The sequence below is a fragment of the Macrotis lagotis genome, chromosome 8 (genome assembly GCF_037893015.1).
Source record: "Macrotis lagotis isolate mMagLag1 chromosome 8, bilby.v1.9.chrom.fasta, whole genome shotgun sequence".
Classification (NCBI taxonomy): domain Eukaryota; kingdom Metazoa; phylum Chordata; class Mammalia; order Peramelemorphia; family Peramelidae; genus Macrotis; species Macrotis lagotis.
In genome coordinates this window covers 117,507,073-117,533,228 of record NC_133665.1, presented here as the reverse complement: position 1 = coordinate 117,533,228, position 26,156 = coordinate 117,507,073, and the positions used below count along the sequence as shown (strand labels likewise).

The 26,156-nt window shown below is 32.3% G+C and overlaps 1 long non-coding RNA gene across 1 annotated transcript in view; it reads right to left on the bottom strand.

Annotated features, from left to right (window-relative positions):
• Window positions 1-25,323, bottom strand: part of LOC141494943 (uncharacterized) — a 54,838-nt gene extending 29,515 nt beyond the window's left edge. Inside the window, exon 1 of the long non-coding RNA XR_012470593.1 lies at window positions 25,272-25,323. This is a non-coding gene — a long non-coding RNA (uncharacterized LOC141494943). The remainder of the gene's footprint in view (window positions 1-25,271) is intronic.
• Between the last annotated feature and the right edge of the window lie 833 nt (window positions 25,324-26,156).

Below are 26,156 nucleotides of genomic sequence, written 5' to 3'. Positions count from 1 at the left end.
ACACTGAGGATAAAAAAGCCCAGACTCAATATTTCAACATCTTTGGAAGGTAAATTGCCCTGATGCCATGGAACCAGAAGGCAAAATAGGTATTGAAAGAATGCATCAATCCCCTCCTGAAAAGGATCCCAAAATGAAAACACCAAGGAATATTGTGAACAAATATATCCTCCTAGATGCTAGATGCCAGAAAGGAACAATTTAGAGATGAAAGAACCATAGTAAGGATTACACAGGACCTGGCTGCATCAACATTAAAGGATTGAAGGGCCTGGAATATGATATTCTGGAGAGCTTGGAATACAGTCAAGAATTCACTGTCCTGCAAAACTGAGGCTTCTCTTCCTGGAGAAAAGATGGACATTTAATGAATATGGATGCAACAATCTTAAATAAAATTTCAGTAAAACAATTGTTGCAATTACTAAGATAACACAGTGTGACTGAGAAGGATTTATCCCAGGAATGTAGGGTTGCTTCCATATTAGGAAACCTGTCAGTATAATTGACTATATCAACAACAAACCTATCAGAAATCATATGATTATCTCAATACTCACTGAAAAAGCCTTTGACAAAATACAGTTCCTCTTCCTACTTAAAACACTAGAGAGTGTGGTAGTAAATGGATTATTCTTTAGAATGATTAGCAATATCTATCAGAAACTATTATCAAGCATTATATGCAATGAGGATAAGCTAGAATCATTGCAATAAGGTCAGGGGTGAAACTAGGATGCCCATTATCACCACTACTATACAATATTGTGTTAGAAATGTTAGCTTCAGTAATAATAGAAGAAAAAGAAATTGAAGGAATTAGAAATGGGAAAGAAGAAACAAAACTTTCACTCTTTGCAGATGACATGATGATATACCTCATCATCTAAAGAACTACTAGAAACAATTAGCAACTTTAGCAAAGTCACAGGATATAAAATAAACCATACATCTTCAGCACTTCTTTATATTAACTACAAGATACAGAAGCAAGAGTTAGAAAGAGAAATTCCATTTAAAGTAACATCAAACAATATAAAATACTTGGGAGTCTACCTGCCAAGGCAGACTCAGAAACACTATGTAGACAATAAAACACTCTACACACAATTAAAATCAGATTTAAATATCTGGGGAAATATCAAATGCTCATGGATAAACTGAGCTAATATAATGAAAATGACAATTCTATCTAAGTAAATCTGATTATTTAGTGTCTTACCAATCCAAAAAAATTACTTTAATGAACTAGAAAAAATTATAATTAAATTTATATGGAGAAATAAAAGTCAAGGTTTTCCAGGGATTTTATGAAAAACAGTGAAGAAGATTGCTTAGTCTTACCAGATTTAAAATTATACTCTAAAGCATCAATCATCAAGACTGTCTGATATTGGCTAAGAAATAGGATGGTGCATCAATGTAATACATTATGTATAAAAGAAACTAAGAAATGATTATAATAATCAACTGTTTGATAAACCCAAAGAGTCCAGCTTCTGGTATAAGAACTCTCTCTTTGATAAAAACTTTGGGAAAATTGGAATTTAGTTTGGCAGAAACTTGGATTAGACCAACATTTTCACCCCATACCAAGATTAGCTCAAACTTTGTATAGTATTTAGACATAAAAGACAATATAATAAGCAAACTAGGAGATCAAGGGATAGTTTACTTGTTAGATCTATGGAAAGGGAAGCACTTTATGACCAAGGAAGAGTTGGAGAACATCATTACAAACAAATTCAATAATTTTGATTACATTAAATTGAAAAGCTTTTGCACAAACAAAACCATTGTAACCAAGGTCAAAAGAAATGTAGTAAATTGGGAAACAATTTTTACATCTAGTATTATGACAAAGTTCTCCTTTCTAAAAATATACAGTAAACTGAGTCAAATTCATAAAAAAAGACATTCCCCAATTGACATTATGGTCAAAGCCCACACAAAGGCAATTTATAGATGAGGAAATGAAAGCTATCCATAGTCATACAAAAAAATTGCTCTAAATCATTGCTAAATGCAAATTAATTATTAAATTACTAAATGAAAATTAAAGCAGTTCTGAGGTTCCATCTCAATTGACCAATATAACAAGATTGACCAATATGACCAGAAAGGACTATGTTCAGTGTTAGAAGGGATGTGGAATCTGGGAAACTAACACTTTGTGGGTGAAGCTGGGAACTCATCCAACCTTTCTGGAGAGCAATCTGAAATTATGCCCAAAGGCAATAAAAATGTGCATACCCTTTGATCCAGCAATACCACTACTGGGTCTATACCCTCAAGAGATTATGAAAAAGGATAAAAATACCATTTGTACATAAGTATTCATAGTAGCCCTGCTTCTGTTAGTAATATATTGAAAAATCAAGTGAATGTCCATCAATCAGGGAATGATTGTAAAAACTTGTTATATTATGTATGTTATGGAATAATGTTGTCCTATTAGAAACCAAGAGGGATGGCAATTCAGAGAAGCCTGGAAAGACTTGCATGAACTGATGCTGAGTGAGATGAACAGAGCCAAAAAACCACTGTACAATCTAATGGCAAAATGCAGGTGATGATCAATCTTATTAGACTTACACATTTCATCAAGGCCATAATCAGGACAATTTTAAAGCACCTGCAATAGAGAATACCATCTATACCCTGTAAAAGAACTGTGGAGTTTAAACAAAGACCAAAGTCTATTACCTTCAATTATTTGTTATAAAAAAGTATATTATGTACTATCTCTAATATTTTATTTTCTCCTCAAGGATATGATTTTTCTCCCAACACATTCAATTTCAATCAATGTATAGCATGGAAACAATGTAAAGGTTACCACACTGCCTTCTGTCAGGGGGTGGGTAAGGGAAGGGAGGGTGGAGGAAAGATTGTAAAATTCAAAACCTTACAGAAAATGATAGGTAGAAAATATTATTGTATATAATTGGAAAACAAATAAAATATTAAACAAAAGAATGAATGTTAAAAACAACCTTTGAAACAAAATTTTTAAAAAAAGAAAATTCAAATTACCTTAAAAAAAAAGTGAATGTAGTGTTCATTCAGTTTCTGTAGAGTTTTTTGGGTTTTGCTTTGTTTTTCTTCTTCTGGATGTGAATAACATTGTCTATAACAGGTCTTCCTGGGTTGTCCTAGATTTCTGAACTGCTGAAAGGAGCTGCATCCATCAAGGTTGATCAACACACAGTGTTGTTTTTTTTCCTTAGGTTTTTTTTTTGAAAGGCAAAGGGGGTTAAGTGGCTTTCCCAAGGCCACACAGCTAGGTAATTATGAAGTGTCTGAGACAGGATTTGAACCCAGGTACTCCTGACTCCAGGGCTGGTGCTTTATCCACTATGCCACCTAGCTGCCCCCCACAATGTTGTTCTTAATGTGCACGTTGTTCTCTTGGTTCTGCTCCCTTTGTCCAGCATCAGTTCCTGTAATTCACTACGTTTCTCTAAGGTTTGACCATTCAGGGTTTCTTATAGAACAATAATATTCCATAACAGTCATATACCATAACTTAATGACTCTCATTTCTCTACTCCATTTCTCTTCTTCCTCTTCCTCTTTGGTTTTTAAAATCCTTTTGAACCTCTTCCAAGAGCTCAAATTCAAAGTTCAAAAATCTAAGAAATCAATTGGTAATCCCTTTTAAGATTTCACATGTAGGCATTTTGTTACTACTTTCCTTTTCTGAGATGGTGTTTTTATCATTCCTCTCAGAATAGAAGGTTTTCATGGTTCACACATTTATTTTTGTTTTTTACTTATTTGGGGGTTCATGAGGCACATTTCTATGTCTTTTGTGTTGAGTCATTGGGTTTGGTCCTTGGTTTTCCACTTTTACCCATGGCATTGCCTGTGGTGTTTCAGGTGCTAACAGTTTGCATAAGGGTAGCCCAACCCAGTCCCTCCTGTTGCCTCAGGATTTCTGGGGCTCACAATATATCTCTCAACTTGGGTTTGGGGTCCTAACTCCTGGCCTGCTCCAACACCGGAACTATTCTGTGGTTAAAACCTTCTGTTGGCTTTCCAGCTCTCTCACTTATATTGGACTCTACTCTCCTTTAACCCCCATGATACAGACTTTTACTGAAGTTCTTCCATAATATTTTAAGTTGAGGACTTGTTTCATCCTATTTTTTGTGAGTTCTATTTCTGTAGGGTCCATTTAAAGGCTTCATTTAGAGACTTCAGGAAAAGTTCTCAGAGCTTCCTGGCTTTGTGCTGCCATCTGGGATCCACTTTAGAAATACCTGTTTTCTTAACTTTTTATCAATAAATATGCAAATATGTCTCCAAATTCTCTTCTTTATTGATAATGTTCTTTATTTTTTGTTGCAGTAATGTTCCATAAACTCATGGATTACAATATCCATAGGCATTTGGATATATATCCATTCCATAAATTTCTTTTAATGATTCTAATTTTCTCCCTGAAACAAAGGTACATATTCTTAATGCCAAAATTTCAGAGATATTATTTGACTACAAATTTTTGAGAATTTGTGTCTATGAAGAAGTGAGAAGCATCACCCAAGGGCAATGTAAAAGTAAATAGTAGAGTGGAGATCTTTGAATGCTTTAAGGAGGAATTTAATTGTTCTTTGTCTTTGTGGCTGGATATCTCCTCTTTGAACTTGCTTTTTGACCTTGTTTTCTAACCTGAGACTTTGCTTTTGTACTGTCAGGATTACTTAATATCACACTTAATATCTATGTGAGATAAGTTAGAATGCAACTTCTAAGAACCTGATTTTCTTCAACTGTAAAATGAGGATAGATTAGTGCCACTCACTTCTGAAGTCTTTTAGCACTACATAAAAATAAATAATTGTTTTTAAACAGACTGCTGCAACAATTCTACAGACAATAATTTTTGCAAAATTAAAAACCTTATGGTTTTGCTTCATAGACACCTCCACTGGGAAGGTCACATTCACATTGCTTTATCTAGTTTGTGATCCTGGACACATGCATACATATCTTAACTCACTATCACAAAATCTGTTAAGCAGCATTCTTTTGAATCTAGGTAGAACAGGAAAATAGCAGGGTCTTTAGGTAAGTATTTTCTTCTTCACTTTACAAATGAAGAAACAGAGAGAAGTATTAGGACTTTGCCAGAGTCATAGATCTTGAAAGGGATAGAAAAAGAACAGAAAGGTCACATCCAAACCCCGGACTCTCACTGAAGTCCCTCAGTGTCCTCTTATACCCTATTTCTTACAGAATATCAATGAATAATAATACATAAATTCTTTCACAAGCAAGTAGGCATCTGAAATCAACAGGAATACCATCATGGGTAAAGTGATCATATTAACATTGAACTAATTATTTAGAAAGTTTCCTCACCTTCAAAGATACATTCATAAATTATCATTAGAACATTTCTCAAGCTAATTACTTATTGGTTCTATGGACTATTTACTTTGATTTAAGTTTGACAATACAGTATGGAAATTTCAAAAACAAATGCAATGTCTTTTAAATCTCTTTGAATTATAATACTATTAATAAACTTGCTTTATTCATCACTCAGAATTTATTTAAATTGTTCACAAAGCTTGATAAAGTAATTAAAATTAATGGAATTTTGAGAATTCACTGAGGAGCAGATGTCAATGGCAACTGCATGTGGCTAAATAATGGTTACAACAAAGCCTAGAAATTAGGAATAAATGCTTCATTTGGATTCAAGATTTTCTGCATAATTCATTAATCCAAACTTTATACATATGGTATAGGATGAAGATGGAAGGAAAGAAGAAAACTTCATTTTCAGCAAAATGATGTTGGTGTTACAGCATAATGTTCCAAAATGCATATAAAAATATGATGAAATTCCTTTTCCACTAAATTCACAATAGCTGCCAAGGAAGGAGGAATGTGGACAATAATGTCTTTGTGAAATTTTAAAGCTTCAGTGACAAATCTCCTTGACGCAATGACCCATCCTTTCAATAACAATTTTCAGTCAGTATTGCATGTAGCTCAAGTCATGAAATAATAAATCTTCCAAACAATTAAAAATATGTATTACTCAGAGGTCAAAAGAAAGACGCACATAAGACTATAATGCAGTGCAGACCAAACTCTAAAAAAAAAAGAAATGTAGTATAAAATACAAGTTATTATTGTGAAGCAAAAATGAAAAATAGGAAGCTGCACTATTTGTATTGTGAAATTTAAATACTACTTTATGTTTTTATTATGTTAAGAGAAAATGGTGAAATACCACTATATGTGTTATTGGGTTAAGCTTATGGAAAGATATGTAAATATGTCTGTAGGCATGGATGGGTTCCCGTCTATAACAGGCTTGCAAATATCGATATTGATGTGCTCTCAAATAATAAGTTATAAATTGTCAATCAAGTAGCTGTTTTAGTATCATGAGAAAATTATGACTCTTATTTGATGATATAATTGTTTTGAGCTGATATGTACTTTTACTTTAAAATGATTTTATTAGTATTAGAATAATCCTTTCTAGTAGCTCAACTGATGAATTCTATTATTGAAAAAATATATATTATTATATCACAAATGTCAGAATTACCAATAATGATTTGATATTAAATATAAAAATGAACTTGTGAGCACATCAGAATCAATATTCTCACTCTTGATATAGACTGAAACACATCTAAACCTAGGACATGTATCCACATCATGTTTTTTTGACATTTTATCATTTTCTCTTAACATAATAAGGATACCAGTGTAGTACTTGATTTACTATTTCTGAATTTTGGCCTTTAAAACTCTAAAAATAGTCACAAATAAATAAGAAGTTGGATCAAAGTTCCCTGCAGTTGTTGTTCTGTAAAATATTATGACTTCAAATAGGTCTTTTTCTAGGTCATTTCTCTTTCTGGTCCTTAGAACTTCATGCGTTTCTTCTAAAATTTTATCTGAGAATCTGTTTCTCTTCAAATTGCTTATAATAATCTTTTACAAATATTACTTATCTTCTCTCTTCTCAAAACAAACAATATTATAGTTACAATTAATCATAATTATAGATTAGAATATTTTCTTGAAGTCATAACTGCCTTAGAATATATCATAACACACCTCTCTGATACTTTTAGAAACCAAAGTTAAAGATATCTACTTGCCCAAGTTCTATCTGTATAATCTGCTATGAAAAAAGTCAGCACCTTAACCTTACTTCTACTTGGTAACCATGTTACTTTTATTTTTATCTCTCCTTTGATTTTCAAGATATTTATTTTGGTGTTTATTTAGATTTTTTTTTCTAGTTTGATTTTTTATTTGTATTCCCATGTCTTTTTTTATTGATGTTAGATGAAATCTTTTGCTTTGACTGTAAAAAAAATCTTGATATATTGTCTCATTGTTTTAATTATCTTGAATTAAATTGTTTATCATTTCTATGATTTTTTTTTCTTTTATTCCATTTTGTGTATTACATTATTTAGGTTCCAATTACTTTTTATCAAATTAAGGTTTTAATGGATATATTTAAATTACTACTTTTCTCTTTGTTTTTGAGGTTTGTCTAATATCATTATTTCTACCTCTGATTTTTTTTAACTTTAGCTAAAACACAAAAGATTTTGTTTTTGAAACATTAATTTTAACTCTGTGTCTTTCTATTTCAAGTGTAATTCTCATAAACAGTATATTGTCCTATTCTGATTTTAATCTATTTTTCTATCCAATTCCACTTTGGGGATATGTTCATAATATTACTATTAAGAGCTCCTCAATTTATTCAGCTTGGTAGTACAGTGGATGGAGCACCAATCCTGGAGTGAAGAGGATCTGAGTTCAAATATGACCTCAGACACTTGATACTTACTAGCTATTTGACCTTGGGCAAGTCACTTAACACCATTGCCTTTAAAATAAAAAAAGTTCTAACATTTATTTTTTCCACTCTGTTTTCTTCTGTTTAACCTATTGCTTTTTTTTAATCCCATTCCTTCCTCAGATGACTATTTTACTTCTGATTACTGCTTCTATAACTACAGAGCACCTAAGCATTGTTGCATCCTCAACTTCAGCTCTACTTATTTTAGAATACTTCATCTTTTATTCATTACATATTTTGCACCATTTTTTTTAATCCTAGGGCTTTGCTTGAATGCTCAATGGATTATTTTTGCACATAAAATTTATTTTATTTTTCAAGTTGTCTTCAATGTTTTCAATCAAAACAGTGATTAATTTTGGAAAGATCAGATAATCGGAAGGTCACAACAATCATATGTTATAAGTTGCCACATAATTAGCTTGTATATTAAATCCGCGCTACCTTGATCTTTCTATTGTCTCACCCAATGCATGAAATGTATTTCTTTGAATATATATATAAATTTATATATACATATATGTATTTACATAATGGTATTACCATTAACAATAATTACTTGTTTTTATATCGCTTTGAGACAGTCACATTTTCAACATTAGCAATATATCATTTTATGAGTTATAAAAAATAATAAGATTCACCTGGAGCAACAAAAGGCCAAAAATAGCAAGGGAACAGATTTTTTAAAAATGAAAAGTAAGGTAGCCTAGCTCTACCAGATAATAACTATACTATAAAGTGACAGTCATCAAACTACCTGGTACTGGCTAAAAAAATAGAGTAATGGATCAGTGGATTAGGATAAATTCAAAAGAAATCACAGTAAATGACTACAGCAATCTACTATTCGAAAAAGCCAAAGACATCAGCTCCTAGGATAAGAACTCACTATTTGACAAAAATTGTTGAGAATACTGGAAAATGCTACGGCAAAAACTAGGCGTAAGCACACATCTCATACCCTATACTAAAATAAGGTTAAAATGGGTACAGGATTTATACATAATGGGATTAGAGTACATTATAAACTGCAAAATGAATGATTCTTACTATATTTAATTAAAAAGTTTTACACTAATAAAATGAATGCTGCCAAATTAGAAGGGAAGCAGAGTACTATGAAACAATCTTCATAACTAGGATTTCTGATAAAGCTCTCATTTCTAAAATATAGAGATAATTTCATCAAATTTATAAGGTTACAAATTATTCAATGATCAAAGATATGCAAAGGCAATTTACAGATGAGGAAATCAAAATGATTCATAGTTATATGAAAAATTGCTCTAAATGATTACTTATTAGAGAAATGCAAACTAAAGAATCTCTGTGGTACCACCTTACACTGGCCAACATGACCAAAACCGTTCAGCAATCAATGTTGGAAGGGATATGGGAAACCTGGGACACATACATTGTTGGGAGAACTGTGAACTCATTCAACCTTTCTGGAGAGCAATTTGGAATTATACCTAAAGGGCAACAAAAATGTGCATGCACTTTGACCCAGCAATATCACTATTGGGTCTATACCCTGAAGAGATGCGGATAAAGGGTAAAAACATCACTTGTACAAAAATATTCATAGCAGTCCTGTTTATGGTGGCAAAGAATTGGAAATAAAATGAATGTCCATCAATTGGGGAATGGCTTAATAAACTGTGGTATATGCATGTGATGGAACATTATTGTTCTATTAGAAACCAGGACGGATGGGATTTCAGGGAAGCCTGGAAGGATTTGTGTGAACTGATGCTGAGCGAGATGAGAAGAACCAGGAAAACATTGTACACCCTAACAGCAACATGGGAGTGATGATCAACCTTAATGGACTTGCTCATTCCATCAGTGCAACAATCAGGAACAATTTTGGAGTATCTGCGATGGAGAATACCATCTGTATCCAGAGAAAGAATTGTGGAGTTTAAACAAAGATCAAAGACTATTACCTTTAATATAAATATTACCTTTAATATAATATCTTACTAAGTAATTTTGCTATCTCTTATACTTTATTTTTCTTTCTTTAGGATATGATTTCTTTTTCATCACATTCAACTTAGATCAATGTATACCATGGACACAATGTAAAGACTAATAGACTGCCTTCTGAGGGGGTGGGGGGATGGAAGCAAAATTAGGGGGAAATTATAAAATTCAAAATAAATAAAATCTTTCTATTATTAAAAAAGGTTATAGGTCATTCCCCAATTGATAAATGGTCAAAGGATATGAATGGACAGTTTTCAAATGAAGAAATTAAAACTATATAATCATATATTCCAAATCATTATTGATTAGAGAAATGCAAATAAAAATAATAATGAGATATCACCTCACACATATCAGATTGGTCAAGATGAATAAAAGGGAAAACGATCAATGTTGAAAAGGTTGTGGGAAGATTGGAACATTAATGCTTTGCTGGTGGAGTTGTGAGCAATAAAATTTATTCATATCCTTTGACCCAGGAATTCCAATTCCAGATCTATATCCAGCAGAAACTATAAAAAATGAGAAAAGTCCCGTATGTTCCAAAATATTCATAGTAGCTCTTTTTTTGTTGTGGCAAAGAATTGTAAATTGAGAGGATGGCACATGAATACTATGGAATTTTAGCATCATGGAATGAGTTATAGGATCTGATGCTTAGTGAAGGGAGTAGAATCAGGAGAACAATGTACATATCATTAACAATATTGTGAGATGAATAACCTTGATGGATGCAGCACCTTTCAAAAGTTCAGAGAGCTAAGACAACCGTATTAGACTAACTATGGACAATGTTATCCCCATCCAGAGGAAAGAAAACAAAGCAAAACAAAATAAAATAAAACAAAAAAAAACCCAACCTTCAGAATCTGATGAACACTTTATAAAAACTATCCCTTATGTATCTCCCTTGATCCTAATTTCTCATATTGAAAATGACTAACCTGTACAGATATTTATCAAAAATATGCATGTATAATGTTAACCTGACTGTTTGCCATTAAGGGGATGGGGGTGGGAAGGGAGGATGGAAGGAAACCTTTTAACTTAATATATACATGTGCATATGGATGGAAAAAAATAAATTAATTTAAAAAAACAAATTTATCCTTTTATTAGAGAAAATGTCACTAAAAAGTGAGTTATGAATGATCACCTACTTTGATGCTGATTCCCAGGAACTATGGGCCATTTTTATCTGAAATATTCTATGTTATATTTTGTTTCCCATCTGTTAGAATACATGCTCCTTAAGAGCACAGACTTACGTTATTATTTTTATCCCAGAACTTAGCACTGTTGTTCACACAGTAAGCAATTATTTTTAAATTACATTCATTTTGAAATAGTTATTTGCTCTGTTTGTAACAAAGTTTTAAAACATTTTTAACTTAGTATTTTATTTATCTGTTACATGTAAACAAATCTTAGCATTCATTTTTAAAACTTTGAATTCAAACTTCTTGCCCTTCCTCCTGTGCGGTTCCCCCAACATTGAGAAAGCAAACAATTTGATATAGCTATAAATGTGTACAAATAAAAAACATTTCAATAATAATCATGTTATTAAAGAAAACATAGAGGGCTCCCTCAAAGAAGAAATCTCGAGAAAAATAAAATTTATATAAATGCATGCTTCACTGAATATTAATAACGTCAGCTCTGTCTCTAGAGATGAATAACATACTTTATCACAGTCTGAGTCATCTTGGGTCACAATATTGTTGAGAAAAGCTAAGTCGTTCACAGATGATCATCCTAAAATATTGGTAGTACTATGTACACAATACATTTCACTTTACATCAACTCATATAAGTCTTTTAGGTTTTATGAAAATATTCTCATCATTTCTTATAGCAGATTATCTTTTCATCAAAATAACATACCACAATTTTTTCAGTCAATCTCCATCTGATAGATAGCCAGCCCCTTAATTTCCAATTATTTGCCATCCAAAGAGTTGCTTTAAGGCATCCTTGTACATATAGGTCCTTTTCTTTTTGTTTTTCCATCTCTGTCGGGATGCATACTTGGAAGTGGTATTGCTATGTAAAAGGATAGACATAGCTCCAAATTATTCTATAAATTAGTTAAGTCAGTTCACAAGAGTGCAATAATGTTTCATTTCCTCTATATCCCATCCAACATTTATCATTTCCTTGTTCTATTCTACTAACTGATCTAATAGGCATTAGTAGTATCTCAGAATTATTTTAATTTGCATTTTCAATCTATAATGACTTAGAACTTTTTAAATTTCATTTTTTTAATTACATGCAAAGATAATTGTCAACATTCAACCTTTTGCAAGCCTTTGAGTTCCACATTTGTCTACTAATTGTCCCTCCCTCTCCCCTCCCCATGGAAGCAAACAATCTGATGCAAATTGTTCATGTATAATCATGTTTAAAATATTTCCATGTTAGTCATGTTGTGAAAGAGTAATTAGAACTAAGGGAAAAAAAGCATAATTTTTTTTAAAAAAGGTGAACATAATTTGCTTTGCTCTACATTGAGACTCTATAGTTTTTTTTTCCTCTGAATGTGTATAGCATTTTCCATAACAGGTCTCTCAGGTTGTCCTTAACCACTAAACTACGAAGAGAAGTTGTGAGCCTCATCGTTAATCATCTCCCAATGTTGCTATAATGTGTACAATGTTCTCCTTGTTCTGTTCACTCCACATAGCAACAATTCATTAAAGTCTTTACAGGATTTTCTAAAGTCTTGATTTCTTCCAAAACAGTAATAACATTGCTGGATCAAAGGACATGAAGCTTTAAGCTTTATTGACCTTTGTGGATAGTTCCAAATTGCTCTCCAGAACAACTGGATCAGTTCATAATTCCACCAAAAATGCATTAGTGTCCTAATGTTCCCACATCCTAACCAACATTTATCATTTTCTTTTCTTGTCATTTTGGTCACTCTGATAAGCATGAAGAGGTACCTAACACAGAGGTTTTTGAATTTGTGTTTCTCTAATCAATAATGATTGATGATGGTTTATGTGGGTTTATTTTATATACTGCTTTTTCGTTAAAGTTTTTTATTGTTTCTAATATCTTTTTAAGTTGATTTTCTGGGGTTCTCTAAGTGAACTATCATCATCTAAAAAGAGTGAGAGTTTTGTTTCTCATTACCAATTATAATTCCTTAAAATTTCTTTTTCTCCTCTTATTACTAAACCTAACCTTTCAATTACAATATTGATGATACTAGGCATCATTGTTTCACCCTCGATCTTTTTGGGAATGCCTCTAAGTCATCTCCATTACATATAATGTAATAATATGGTTGTAGATGGTTGTAGATAAATACTGCTTATTGATTTAAGGAAAACTCCATTTATTCCTATGCTCTCCAGTGCTCATGAGGGTTGTATTTCTATTGGGGTTATTGTAGGGAATATTCCTAGACAGAGGGTGAGGGTATGAATTAATGATGATGTGATGATGGTTGCAACCATCGAGAATTGTACTTCTGTCAGAACACAGACATATAGAATCTTGCAGTATATTGTTTACAAGAAACACATTTGAAGCAGAGAAGTATACACAAAGTAAATGTAAAAGGCTGGAGTAGAAGTGATTATGCTTCATCTGAAGTTAAAAAAGACTGGGAGTAGCAATCCTAATCTCAGAAAAAGCAAAAGCAAAATTAGCTTTAATTAATAGGGATAGGAAAGGAGTCTACATCTTACTACAAGATAACATAGGAAATGAAGTAATATCAATATTAAATGCATATTGTGTCACTCAAATTCATAGAGGAGAAACTTCGTGAGTAACAGGAACATAAACAGACAAACTGTATTATTGGGGGAACTCAACTTTCCTCTCAAAGAATTAAGTAATACTAACCACAAAACAAACCAGAAGGAAGATAAGAAGGGGAATAGAATTTTTAAAAAGTAGATATGATAGACCTCATGGAGGAAATTGAATGGGAATAGTAAGGAAATTTTCTCAGTGATATATGCCACCTGCACAAAAATTAAACATACATTAGGGCATAAAATCCTCCTAACAAATACAGAAAGACAACACAAAATGTATCCTTTTTAGATCATGATTTAATAAATTTTGCATGTAATAAAGTGCCATGTAGGGATGTCAACAGTTTTGTTTTATTGAATAGCAATCTCTTGAGTATTTTATTTGAAGATCAATTCTCTTTTTGTCAGATTTCGATAGTCCTCTCTTTCATTAAAAATACAACTTTTCCCCTAAAAGAATATGATGAAGTTTGCCAAGTAGTAGATTCTTGATTGTAATCCAAATTCCTTTGCATTCTGGAATATAATATTACAGGTCTGGTCTATTAATATTGAAGCTAATAAGTCCTGTATGATCCTGAAACATCTCACATTATTTTCTTCTATAAGTGATAATTCTGAAATTTGGCTACTATATTACGTGGAATTTTTATTTTGCAATCTCTTTCTGGGGGTAATCAGTGAATTCTTTCAAGAAGTATTTTTTTCTTATTATTCTAAGCTATTAAGGCAGTTTTTCATGATAATTTCCTAAAAGGTATTGCCCAGGGTATTTTTCTGATCATGGCTTTCATTTAGGCCAATAATTTGTAAAATATCTCTCCTGTATCTATTTTCTGTATCTGTCATTTTCTCTAAGAGATAATTTGCATTTTCATCTAGTTCTTAATCAGCCTTTTGGTTTTGTTTGATAGAATCTTGGTATCTCACAGAGTCATTAGTGTCCATATATCCAAGTCTAATTTTTAGGGTTTGATTATCTCTTGTTTTTTTCCAGTTAGTTAATATTTCTTTTAGATGAGTTGTTTTCCTTTTCAGTTGGTTAATTTTACTTTTTGATGAGCTGTTTTCTTTTTTTCTAGCTGGTCAATCTTATTTTTAAAGGAGTAATTTTCCTTTTACAGTTGGTCAATTTTACTGTTCAAGTATATTTTTTTTTCATTTTCCATTTAACAATTTTGCAACAGATACTGTTTACTTCAGTCAATTTTTTTACTATTGACTCTCATTTCTTTTCTCCAGATTCCTTCTTCCTCTCTTTGTTAAGTTTGAAAATTCTTTTTGAGCTCTTCCAAAAGCTCTTTTTGAATTTGAGTTCAACTCATAAACTACTTTGAGGGTTCAATAAAAGCATTTTATCACTGCTTTCTTCTTCTGAGATGTAGTTTTTAATCATTCCTGTCAGAATAATAGCTTTCTAAGGTTAATGCTCTTGTTATTTCGTTCTGTTTCATTTTGTACACTTTTTTGGAGTACTACTAAACCTTTTGTACTGGTAGTCTGATCACTGGCTTTCTGCTCTGAGTTTGGGCAAACTATGTTTATTCCTTGTGTTAGGGTGAGTCCCAGTATTCTGGGACTCAAACTTTGCCTTCTGAGCTAGGATTTGGTATCTTCATTGCTAGTCTGCTGAAGTGAGACCTGAGCTTGGCTAAGACCTTCCTCCTGGTTTCCCAGCTCACCTGTCTAAACCGAGCTACACTCCCCTTTGAATCTCATGAGACAGTCTTTTTCTGAATTTCCTCCATGATATCTTAAGGTCAGAAATTGTTTTGTGTTATCACTTTAGGGTCTGTTTAGAATCATCATTTAAATTTAGTTTGAATAAAGCTCTGGAAATTTCCAAGCTTCATCTCATTATCTTGGCTTCATCTAGGAAATCTTCAATTTTTTTTTAAATATGGCTATAGATAGCATTGATAAACTCACATGAAAATGTCATTTTCAGATTCTTTTTGGATATCTCATTGGAAATGAGATATATCACATTGACTTCTATTTTTTATTATTTTAATTTTTCTTTCATTGTTTTTGATTTCTTATAAAGTCATTAGCTTCTTTTGCTAAATTCTAAATTTTAAGGAATATTTTTTTTTCTGTCAACTTTTGTACCTCCGTTTTTCATTTGGCTAGTTCTGTTTTCTAAGCCATCTTCTCCCCATTGTCTTTTTGTATCACTTTTGCAATTTGACCTAGTTTGATTTTTAAGTTACTTTCTGATATTTTTGGTGTCTCCTTTACTAAACTCTCATCAATCTCATTTCTTTTCCCAATTTTTCCTCTACCTCTCCTAATTAATTTTTGAAATTCTTTTTGAGTTCTTCTATTTGCCTAAAACCAATTCATATTCTTCCTGGAGATTTTGGATTTAGGACCTTTTACTTTATTATCTTCTGAGTATGTGTGGATCTTCCTATTCACAGAGTAACTTTCTATAGTCAGAATTTTTAACCCTTCTATTTTTCTCATTTTCACAAAATATGACTTGATTTTTACTCTTTCTTACAGTAAAAATCTGCTTCCAGGGTGGGGGGGGGGGAGTGCACTGTCACAAACTTCAGGGGTTTTATGCAACTGTTTTCAGAGATATTTCTAGGGACATACAAGTTTTCAGTTCTTCCAAAGGGGTATGACCTGAAGAGAGGTGTTTATTTCTCTCCTGGTCTGTGAGTGGCCACAATTTCTCTTTTCTATCCTGGAACTATGCGGGGTGCCCCTGCTCCAACTGTGGCAGCCCACTCTTTTGTGTTAATGTTCTTCCTTTTCCTGGGACTGCAACACAGGACTGAAACTCAGATCCAAGTATAAACAAAGCAACAGAATTTTGCCTCTGGGCTTACCATCCATAGGCTGAGAGCTCCAGGAGCAGCTGCTCCCAAGGTCTGCTCAGGTTTACAGGGGCTGGTTCTGCCCTAAACTCTAGACCATCCTTGCCAATCTACTGATCTATCTTTGGCATCCATGGACTAAGAGGTCTGGAAACTACCATTGATGCCACTGATCCAGTCGCCCCTACTGCATGTTCATGGATTGCTGGGGGCTGATCTGTGTTCCTCTCTCACCCTGGGCAACAGACATTTCTTGCTGACCTTCTAAGTTGTCTTGAGCTGGAAAATTGTTTTAATCCATCTTTTTGTGGGTTCTACCAGGCTAGAATTTGTTAATATTCATTATTTGAAAGTATTTGGAAGGGGTTGGAAGAGCTCAGAAGAGTTCCTGCCTTTACCTTGACTCTACCTCAATAAAGATTTTTAAAGGAAAAATAAAAACTCTTCATCAAAACAAACCAACACAAATATTCTCTGTCTGAATATGACAATCCCCATCTATAGTCTTCAACCTCTCCAATAAAGATAAATCTATTTTTTATTCTCTTATTCCATATCACTTAACCATTTCCTTAGGTAATATCAGTTTAATGCATTTATAAAAATACCAGAATGTATTTACACATTTCTTTTACAAATATCTATTGATTACCATAACTTCAACCACATGTTTGCAGTTTTTGCAAAGAATTATAACAGTTACTTTCATATAAGACATAATAACGCTGTTACATATTATGGAAGATTAATTCATTTACTAGTAAGAATTTCTTTTTCCAGTCCTTTTCATAAACTTACATATCACCAATTATAAAGTCAAAATGTAAACAAAAGAAAGGACAATGTGGAATGTTGCATAGCATCATTTTGTAGAAAACAACAGGTGTGACTCAAAGACCATTCCTAGATTGCTGATAAGTCATATTAAGGTTGGCATAAAATCCATATACTTATCAGAGTAGGCTTTAATGCCAACATCCATGTCCCCAGATGCTTTGTATTCAATGTTATTTTCCTCTTTAATTCATCCTTGCATTAATTTAGAAACACTTTAGTAATTGCTTATTAAATAGGCAATTACTAAATAGGCATTTTAAATGCCTACTATATTATTTTCGAAAACATGAGTGACATACTCTGGCAAAAGAATACCAAAAAACCCCACAACCTTTATTGCCTGGGACAAGCTTCAATAGATTACTGTGATAAAGACATTGTTAAAACATTGCTGGTTTAACAGATTACTTTAAGTTAATGTACAATTTGATCACTGAAATGGAAATGATAGATAGGACATTAATATAAATTATTCATCACTAAAATATAGACTTACAAGGAAGTCACATGACATTGGATTAATGAATTTTGTAAACAAATCCCACAGCCTTTCTCTTTTTGTTTAAAAATGCATTTGCTGATTCATTCAGCCTTTGCCAATGTCTTTATAAGAGAAACTCTTTGGTACAAGTTAGTAGAAGTGGGCTGATCCAGCAATATATTTCAGGGAAAACATCTCATTTATCAAGGGAAGATATTATTGATTACTTTCAGGTAAACAATCACAATGTTCCAAGAGGGAATTGCTGGTAGTTATTCCTGGCGGAACTCCCTGTCATTGAGCATATTAAACTTTGGCAGCATCTCTCTGTTCCCTCCAGCAGTGATATCCAACCTTGTTAGGTTGCAATAACCTAATTTCACAACTTCCATTACTTCGAATATAAGTTCTTTTTCTGATTTTAGCATACTATTTAAAAAGATTAAAAGTTCTTTGACAGCAGCAAGGATTTCCTCTTGGTCAAGGAAATAGAGTACTCTGCTTGGAGCCAGAGGAGATGAGTTCAAATCCAGAATAGGTTATTAGCTGTGTGACCGTGGTTAACTAGCAACCTAATTAAGTCTCAGTTTCCTAATCTATGCAATAGGAATAATAATTGTACCTACCACATCAGGTTGCTATGAAATACAAAAATGGGTAAATGTGGTGCACATGTAAACTATACAGCAAATTTTAACAAATAATCGCTAACTAAATTTTATTATTATTCAGTCAATCATGAACACAGTGCATTGTTTCTTGAAAGACTGTTCTCTACCTTGATTCATATTCTAGGACTCTCTTTACCTCAGTGTGAAAATCTTAGACTATTTAATCTTAAAAATTGAATCTTTCTTTTAAAAGAAGTAAATAAATGCTTCTTTGAGAGTGATCCAAGGTTTTTTTTTCTTTTTTTTTTACTGCCTCAAACTCAATTCTCTTTCTTCAAGGCTGAAACCTGTCACTTAAGTTTTTCTTTGATTCTCCAAACAGCTATTGTTGTCCAAGCTTTTGGTGTGTGTTAAGGGTCATGAAATTTTATGTATTTCTTGAATGGATGAAGGAAGGGATGGTATTAGTGATTTTTGTGATGATTTATTATTTTTCTACCCCATGAATAAACTATGTTTCCATAATAAATTTTTAGTGATAAACTTCTAGAATGAATTCCTCCTTTATAAAAGGCAAAGGTTTGGAAGAGGAATCTGGGAAGCTAAACCATGAAAAGCAAATATACCAAAATCATATATAATAACAATATAAAACTCAAGTCTCATGTAATATGGAACATTTAGCCTATGTTGCAATAGTACATTCATTTTGTGGAAGACTGGGAATATTATTTCCTCTGTATATCCATGACATCACATATAACAAAACTGTGGATAAGCTAATAAAAATATGCTGCATGCTCATTCCTGTCCCAGAGCAGACCAAGGTTAATGGAATACTCGAGTAAGGGAGTTTTGTGCTATGTTACTTCTTACTGTATTAAGTATCTACACTAAGTCTAGTTTCACTATGATTGGAGTGGGGGAGTCACTGAGTTGTCTAAATAATGTCAAACAGACCCAAGTTGAAATACAGCACATCAAAACTACTGTATTAAACAACAATGAGATCAAGACAATGAGAAACTATTGCATTTCCAGCTTGGCTAAGATAGCACGTCTAGTATTGCAAAAAAATGAATAAGCAAGCAAAAATATGAGTTTAGACACATCTATACATTTATATAAATATCAATGAAGCATAATATCTTCACAATAGGACACTAGCAGTGAAACATATAAATCACAGTAAGAACATTAGGAGTAATAAAAGAAAATTATATCATCTCAGATTTGTAATATTTAAAATGTTTTGCTTGAGCAAATAATATATGTAAAATTAGAAGATGAAAAATCAATTTGAAAAACATGAAATGTAAGTGCTTAAGGTCTAATACTAACCGAGTTAAAGAACTGACATCAATTTGTAAGACCAAGAAAGACTTCTTAATCTGTTGTTCAGTTATTTCAGTTGTGTCCATCTCATTATGACCCCATTTGTTTTATTTTGGTTTTGCAAAGATGCTAAAACAATTTTACATTTCTCTAATTTACTGGTAGAAAAAGAATGGAAACAAATATTGATATTTAGAGGAAGAATAAGCTAATAAAATATATTTTGAGGGAATAGCAAAATATACATGTTAGATTTATAGCTACACGTGGAAGGATTATTTTATTGCACTGCATTTGAAAATTAAATCAATTTATAGTATAAAATATAGAAAAATATTCAAATAACTAATAATAGAATCAATTGTTAATTCAATCAATAAATATTTATTAAATTTGTACTACGTATCATACTCCTCTGTGTATGTGTGTATGTATATGGTATACATACACACATAGAGAAAACTACTTAGAGGATAAGTAGGAAATGATTAAAAGAGGGAATGCTGTACTAGAAGTGAGTAAGGTTGGGGAAGGCTTCCTGTAGATGATAGAATTTTAGCAGGGTCTTAAAGGAAACCATAGAAGTCAGTAAAGTAAAGTAAAGGAGGGAGAGTTTTCCAGGCCCACAGTACCAAAGGAAAGATCTAGAACCAAGATACAGCTTAACTTCTTTGTGGAACAGTCAGGAAGTCAGCAATATTAGGTAGGGAGCTAAGGTGTAAGAACATTGGAAAGATAGGAGGTCCTAGGATATCAAGGCCATTAAATGCCAGATAGAGAATTCCAAATTTGCTTCTTAATTTACTGGGAAACCACTGGAATTTGTTGAATGGGTGGGCCTGTGATGTGATCAGACCTATGTTTTAGAACAATCACTTTAATGATCGAAATGAGAATGAATTGGAGTGGGAAGGGACTTGAGGTAGGCAGTCCCTTCAGTACACTATTGTAATAATCAAAGTATGAGATTAGGATGCACTATAATGGTGGCCATACCAGAGAAGACAAAAGTGTACTAGGGAGGGCACAATTCATGAGTTAGAAGAGACTCCATCAGGTTGTCAAGTCTAATCCATCTCCAAAAGGAATCTCCAATATTCCACATCTAATAAGTGATCATCGATCTTCTCCTTGCATATCTTCAAGGAAGGAACTTGCCATTTTTCCTGCAACTGATTCCAATTTTAGACAATTCTAATTTTTAGTACATTCTCTCCTGATATTTAAATTAAATTTGCCTCTTTCTAACTCTCATTATTCCCTCTTCTTTTCCCCCTATAGTCAAGGCAGCATGCTTAATTATCCCCTTTATAATACTTCAATTATTTTTCATCTTCAAGGGAAACATTGAAAAGTTTTGCAACCAAATTTCATATGGCATGGACTCAAAGCTCTTCAGAATTCTAAAATGCTTGAGAATGCCCATAAGAGGGCAAAGTCCCTCTTAAATTTATGTGCTCAGGATTGAAACCTATACTTAGAACAGGTCAGAAGAATATAGAAGAAATTGGGAATACTCCCACCTCAATTTGTTTCTTGGAAAATCTGACTCTTATTTTAGTCCAAGCTTGGACTGAACATTTTTGACTGTCATATCAAAAGACTGACACATTGAGTTTTCATTTCATTAAAAACTTTGAATATTTTCAGAACAACTATTGTATAAAGATAACCCTTCTATTTTCCCTAATGATTTTTATTTTTTATATTGGAGTTTAAGACTTTACCTTTAATCCTGTTACATGGCATATTATTAGATTTATCTAGTGCTGACTCTGTTGTTTCAAGTATCTATTATCCAAACCAGCATTTTTTTAACTGCAAATTTGTTCAAAATGAGACACTGGTAGAAATTTGAATCACCCAAGACGAAACACAGATACTTAGGTTACTATGGAAAACCTCTTGCTACATTGACCTAGAAAGACTAGCATATCCTCTGTCCAGTGAGTCAATAGATTCTGAATATAAAAGCAATAACACAACTCTGAGCATTGTAAGTGTTAACCTCATCACCATCAAACTGGTAAAAAATTATAAAAAAATGAAAATACTTGATGTATTAAAAACCTAGAAACCAAGGGAAGCCAAATATACTGATAGCTTGTTGTTAACAGTATATTTGTTTTTTCTATTGGTGTGATGTATGGTTTGGATGGAAATAAAGGAAATCTTGAAATTTTAAGTCATTAAGGGGTACACATTAAAAATAGTGTCTTCCTATTTCATATGCCCTCTAACTAAGCATATATTAAGAAGGTAAAAGAATAAGAAAAATGTTTCAAAAGTGACAAAATGTTTGTAGTAGACATTTTTTATTTATAAATATGGAATCAAAATTGTGTCTATTGACTGGGGAATTACTGAAAAAATATGGCCTATACATAGAATATTATCATACAATGCAATAAATGATAGAGATTAAATTCCAAAGAATTATATTGAAGCATTCATAAATGTTAAGAAGCGAAAAGAGCAGATCAACTAGAATAGACACCATAAGTGAAAGGATATAAACAAAGCCAAGCCTAAAATGCAGTCAAACATAAATGATCATCATAAATAGAGTGACCCGAAAAATTTCCAGTTTGCATGAACTAGCTAAAATATCATTGAGAAATGTTTAATAAGAGTTTTTTTTCAAAAAATATATAATACAGTATAGATACTATTAACCTATGCTTTTCTAATTCAATAGAGAGACTACAAGGAACAATTTTTATTTAACATCACTTTCACAGAACATGAGCCCAATTCTCACCACTCAATAGAGAGGTATGAAGAAAGCTTATTATTCTGTCAGACATGATATTTTTGCCAATTAACTTTTTAAATTTTTTTTCTTTGTTGAAAGATATTGCTTGTTCAATAGACAAAATGCAATGTTTAGAACTGAATATGGTATAGAAAAAGATATCATTAACATTTTAAAAATGATCAACTTCAAGCAATTTGAAAAGAACAGAAAATGGGATCTTAGGAGGTCAAAAAGGAAAATGTTACTCTGAGGTATGAAGTCACAAGCAAGATAGAATTTGAAAATTCTGAGACATTGATATTTCCAGTGAGAATGAGGGCAATTCTTAAGCATCTCTAAAGATATTGAATGCGAGCATGCAAGATGCTTTTTTTAAAATATAAAACTTTGGTTGAAAAATGATTTTTCAGCTTAAGATAGTCAAAGAACTCTGTATCTGGAGTGAGAAGTCAGAGGTTCAAAACTTCACATGACTATGCTTCTATTGATGAGCAAATTAATTCACCATTGTTGGTCTCAATTACCTCAGCTGAAGAATAAGAGGTTTAGATTCTATTATCCCTTGGGTTTTACTTGAGTAAGTAATCCTTACTTAAATATTCCCAACAAGTTCTTTGTTAAAATATACTGTTCAATGGCAAAGTTACATATTTAAAAATTAATAAGGTATGGAAAATATATTAATCTAGTAATAATGATCAATTTTGAGCAATTTGATAAGAATAGAAAATAACAAAGAGAAATATAGTATTTTTTAAAAAGCAAGTGCCTTGAAGACCTTCAGTAAGTTTGAAGGTAGTGAATGAAAGATTAGTGGTAGAGTCTTAGAATTCTTGTTGTCCAATTCCAGTTAAAAACTCTCCTTGCTGAGAACCTATAACTAAAATTTATATTCACAAAGTAATAAATTTGTCAAATTGTTGTGATGGAAACAGTATTGGATTTAAAGCAAGAATTTCAAATTCTATCTCTGCCAGTTAAGTGACCTTAATCACTCCCTCTCCTGTCTGGCAAAGTCAATAGAGTCCTAGGACATTAAGTCAGGAAGAACTGTGTTCAAATAAGGATTCAGAGATTTATAATCTATGTGACACCGGGTAAGTCACTCAACTTCTTCATACCTTTGTTTCCTAATCTATAAAAATAAAAACACCTACCTCCCAAGTTTATTGTGGAGATGAGATTTATATTTATAAAGTGTTTTATAGACTCTGAAGGACTTTATAAAGACTAGGTATTAGATATATTTTCATTTTTTTAAAATTAGATTTTGATTAGGGATATGTACTAGACTTATGATTTTTAATGGTTATAGGAAATTCACATATAAGAAATGCAGGTCAGTACCTTCTGTGCCACTCACTGTCTTGGAGAGCTGCCTAAAGTGTTGAAGGGGTTAAATAATGGTTATTCAAGGTTGCACAGCTAGTGTGCTTCAAAAGAAGGATTTGACAAATTCTTCCTGTCTTTGTGGTCAGTCTTCTATCTACCATCCTACTCTGCCACCCACTGAATGTAGAAAAGGACAATTTATCTGAAGCAAAATTTTAGATAATTTTTGTTGTTTTAAATTTACCTATCTTCTGCACTGCCTTGAAGGAATAATGATTTAGAAACTAAGAAAAATGATGTGAATATTTCAACCTTAATTTACTGAGGTTAATTGAGGTCCATGATAACTAAATCTTATATACTTAAAATAAGTAAAGCAGGTATCAGAAGAGGGCAAAAACAAAGAGAAACCAAGATGCAAGTAGTTACAATCATTTAGTAGGAAGGAAACCTCCCAAAAGTCTCCTCGTTTTAGCAATTAACATCTCAGGTGAGCTATTCCCTTCAGAAAATCAGGATCCTTCACCCCCAGTCCAGAAGTCTCCCTTAAAACCTTAGCATCTGTTAGTTCTGCTTTCTTTAGCTCCAAAAATAACTAGTTGTGGCTCTAGCAGGTCATGGAGATTTTCTAAAAAAAAAAAATAAATTGCAATAGCATTTGTTTTGGAGGCATATTATCAGTCTCGCTTTTATTGAATTCATTGTGTAAACTTTACACAAAATTCCAAGAAGAAATTAACACTATCTTATCTTTGTTTACTTCCTGTTGTATTTTCCCCTTAGGTTCAGTTTGAAATAATCTCCAGATAAAACACAGTGTCATATCTATTTGCACTATCATAGTAATCACTCTCCCCATGATTAGTTTATCGCCATAACTGATTTTGGCAGCCCCAGTGATGATAAACTCATTTTCCAAGTCTGATTTTTGGAATCTGCTTGTAAATATCATTGGATCAGATCCCTGTTCCACTCCTAAAGAGCATGTAGGGGACGGTTTTGTGTTCCATAATTAAGAAACATCCTCCAAATCAAACAAGACTGAACGAACAGGAAAGAGCTAAAAAAAAAAAAACTCCTAAAATTCCAAAAGAAAGCTAATGCAAGCACCATTTTAGAGCAAGCAATAAGGTAGTGGGAAAGAGTACATATCATTGCTGCAGAAAACAGACAAAAAAAGACAAATCTAAAAATTCTTCCATTTCATTTGTCACCTTTTGAAATATTTTTTTGAGATCCAAACCTGTACTTCTCATTAGGTAATCACTGCATTCATTACTGATTTAAATGTCTACATTGGTTCTCCAATCTACCCAAATGGAGGGGTTCAGAACACTTGCCTCTGACTGGATAGTCACACAGAAATGCTTTTTTCTGATTCCTCCCTGTCAATCAATGAAATGAAGACTCTAAGTTAAAGCATTTTAAGAATATGTTTAAATGCATATTAAGTCACTTACTAAAGTCAAAAGAAAATTCTCCATTCTGAAGTGTCATCCATTTGTCTCTTCCTAAGGAGAAAAAAAAGGAAAGAAAATGTTAATTTCATTCCTTAAAGAAGTGGAGGAATATATGAAAAACAGTGAAAGGATATTATGCATATAATAACAGAAGTTATCTTAAATTTTTGGAGGAGTCATTCATTTGAAAGGTCTAAAATAGGTTACCAGGTTGTGTTGAATATGCCATCTAATATGGAAATAATGAGGAGGTCAAGGGCAAGACTCAATTTCACTAGCATTCTCTTTTCCTTTATTACAGTTAAATGGATTTTTATATCTTGTTGCATGTCCATATCCAAAACAAAGTATTTTTGCATTTCTTGTTTTTTATCTCTTTCCTTAAAAAATCACATATACACACATTTGTCACTTTATATCCAGTGAAATGTAATCTCCATCAGGGCAAGGACTATTCAGGATTTTGCCTTTTTGATTTCCATTTGAATTAGCTTAGTTTTATTGCACAGCCTTCTGGATGTTCAACATGAACATGGAACTCTGGAATAGAATTTTTAACAACTCAATTTTAGAGACTAAGAGTTGCCAGAGACACTGAGAGATTAAAGAATTTGGTCATGGTCATGCAGCTAATTTGTGTGAGAAGCAAGGCTTGAATTTGAATCTTCCTGTCTCTGAGACTGATTCCTGATCTTTCATCCCATGCTAAGATATGTCACATTAGATAATAAAGTAAGGTGTGACATAGTGGATGGAACATTAGATCTATGTGTCATGAAACTGACAATCTATTGATGTTTATGGTTCCTTTGTTAGAATTATTTTTAAATATGCATAAATATGCATTTATAGACATATATATGTACAAATAAATACTCATATAGA